Here is a 3,100-nt window from a genome sequence, read left to right on the forward strand (position 1 = left end):
ACTCAGCCTCCTTCCAGCGACGCAGATGAGAGGGGAGGAGGGGTGTGAGGACTGCGTCTGGTGCGGCTCGACCGGGCCCGGGCCGACGCCAACCTCATGGGTGGGCCGGGAGGGAAGGCCAAACGCTGGGTACTCGGTACTCGTTGGGTTCAACGCCGAGGCGGTGGACCCCGTTGATTGACACGTTGCCAGGGGTGGCGACGCTGGCCTTGGACGAGCTATCTCGGACGCACTGCACTGACACTTCACTCGAACACTGCACTGCACTGCACTTTGAACACTGAACTGACACTGCACTGGACACTGGGCACTGAATCCTGAACTCGTTGCGCTGCCACGCCGACGCTGTGTAGCCCGCGCTGGAGGGTGGCTGGCACCGTAGAATCGCAGGCACGGCCCGGCGGGCGGAGGGGCCCCAACAGCCGCCCTCGCCAGATGGTGCGGCGCTGCAGACACTTGACGGAAGGAATGCAGGGGACGCCAACTCGAAATCCAAGAAAATCACTGATAATTTCCACACCGTTGAACTGATTGGCACCAAACTTCACACACACACTCGGGAGCACAACGCCGATCCGTAGGTACCAAGCACCAACTGTAAAACCAAGTTTGAACCACCAAACCAGAAGGGAGGAGACGGAGCGGCACGAAACACGTCCGACCCCTCCGCTCCTCCGCTCCGCACCTTACTGCGGTGCCACGCGTTTTATAAGTACCGCGGACCGCGGGTGTTTCATAAAAGAAACAGTTGCGGGCGAGTTTGCCTACCCAAAGGGGCTATGGCGCCTTACGGGCAGACCGGGTAGGGTAGGCAAACCCACCCCGCACCTGTGTCTTTTATGAAACACCCGGTATATGTAAGTAGCGTGCAGCTGAGACACCCCGCGGTGTTGTGCGAGTTTGCCTACTCCGGCGAGGCCATGGGAGGGAATAATCGCCTTTCAGGGCGGAGCGAGTAGGCAAACGTGCGCACGACGACGACGCTTTGCTGCGGTGTGTCGCCTTGACACGCACAACGGCGGCACAACGCACATTATATTTCGCGAGAATAATAATTATTTAGCCTCGCGAGACACTTTTGGCAGAACTTGTGCGGAGCACTTTTGGGCTGGAGAAGGCCGCGAGGTCACGCCCCACCGCGCGCTGCATTGGTCGCGCCACCGAACGCGGATGTTGCACAAGGCTGCGGGGCGGGGCGGGGCGGGGCGGGGCGGGGGCCTCTTGGAAGCGCAAGTCGGGCCGCGCGGCGTTCTGGAGGCGCGGAGCAGCGGAGGCGCCCCTCCTCCAGAGGCGGAACTCGAGAAGCCCCGCCGCCAATAACTCGGTTCGTGGAACGGCGCAAGTCCGCCATTACGCTTTAAAGGCGTTCGGGATGGGGTGGTCGTGTCACCGCACCGCCACCCTCCTCTTGGACAGACGGACGGACGGACAGGCGGGGCGGGCGGCACGACCCAAGGTGACACCCCCGACCCTCCCCGACCCGCCGCACCCAGCTCCTCCGCCGGGCACACGCGAACGCCGCAGGGTGCAAAAACGGTTAAAATTGCAACGCCCTTCAGAATGGGAAGGCGGAGCGGCGGAGCGCGCGGCTCTCCGAGTGAATATCTGTCTGTGATGGACGTCACGCGGGTCTTCCCCCGTCATACCTCTCCACTATAGATACACTGTAAAAGAATCGCAATCGCAACGGAAACCTAACTTAAATGAGCGACAAGTCGGGGCTTTTCTATAGCAGTGAACGAGCCCGTGAGCAACGCCACGACGTCAACGCACTTGTTCACTCTGACGAGTGAGAGTCTCGCGCGTCTCCAGTCCAACGACGTGCCCCACTTCGGCCGACACCACCAACAATTTTAGACAATTGTGCTGCTCGAAGGACCGCTCGGCCTGGAGCTCTAAGATACAGGGTGTGAGTACCCAACCATATGCGTCCCGGGGCTTTCAGGGCTGCTCTGGGGCGCCCGCCGAGTCGAGCATAGGCAAGCCCGCAGTACTCGGCCGCCGGCCTCCGAAAGCGTTCTCCAGAGCTTCTCCAGAGCGAAACGCCCGCTCGCTGTACTGCGGAGCCTTTGATTCACACTCGCGCGCGCGGCGCACATAGTCGCTTCTGCTCGATCCATTCCTCATGAGCCGATGAAGCTTGCGGCACGCCAACATCGTCTGGGCCCCGCCCCGCCCCGCCCCGACCCGCCCCGCACAGGTGACTGACCCGGCGGGCGCGACGCGCTTTTACACCATTTCTGTCTGCTTTATTCATGCAGGGTGCTCCCTCCGCCCCCTGCCAAGATGAAGGGGAGGCGCGAGGCGGGGCGGGGCGGGGCGGGGCTAGGCGGGGCGAGGTGTGGTGGGGCGGTGCCGCGCGACATGGCGTCTCATTCATACGATATGGTGGCGGCCGCATCACTCGCGCACACGCTCTCTCATGAAGCACACGAACACACCAGCCAGCCACAACGCCCTACAACCTCACCACCACTTGACCAACTCCGCGCACTCGCCTGCCCTGCTGTCCTGTCCGGCCCCGGGTGCGCCACCGCCACACCGCCACCGCGGACTTGTTTGGCCAACATTTTTACTCCGAGTTGGGCGAGAACAAAAGCGTTCCGTGGCGCGGCGTGGCGCAGTGTGGCGCGCTCCACAAGGACCGCGCCGCTGCTTGACTCGGGTGGCTAATGGGACGCCGCGTTGACACAGAGTCTGCCGTGGGCAGCCCGCCCCACCGGACCAGCCGGTCCCGACCCAAATATCTCTCTCCGTCTCCACCCATCCCTTCGCTTCTCTCTCTCTCCCGTACCGGAAACTTTTCATGACGGCTTCGCAAGGGCTGTGGGGCGGAGCGACGGGCGGTGCGGGGCGAGGGGCGGCGCAAGGTGGGGCGGGGTGGGTCGAGATAAGCTTCACAACGTGTGCCTGGGCCGCCCCACCCCGCGCCCCGACGACACGCAGCGTTGATGACTAAAAAAGAAGGAAGACGGACGGCAAAAGAGTCTCGTGATTGTAAAATCTACTGCTGTTAGGAGAGAGGGGGGAGAGCAAATAGAGAAAGAGAGCGAGCGGAGGGAGGTGACGTAGGGAGAGAGGGATGGAGAGGGAGAGAGGG

At 62.7% G+C, this 3,100-nt stretch overlaps 1 protein-coding gene across 4 annotated transcripts in view; it reads right to left on the reverse strand.

Annotated features, from left to right (window-relative positions):
- LOC127749700 (AF4/FMR2 family member lilli-like) overlaps positions 1-3,100 on the reverse strand; it is a 70,314-nt gene that overhangs the window by 12,867 nt on the left and 54,347 nt on the right. The window lies entirely within an intron of this gene.

Source organism: Frankliniella occidentalis, unplaced genomic scaffold, assembly GCF_000697945.3.
Source record: "Frankliniella occidentalis isolate FOCC.00 unplaced genomic scaffold, Focc_3.1 Scaffold80, whole genome shotgun sequence".
Lineage (NCBI taxonomy): Eukaryota > Metazoa > Arthropoda > Insecta > Thysanoptera > Thripidae > Frankliniella > Frankliniella occidentalis.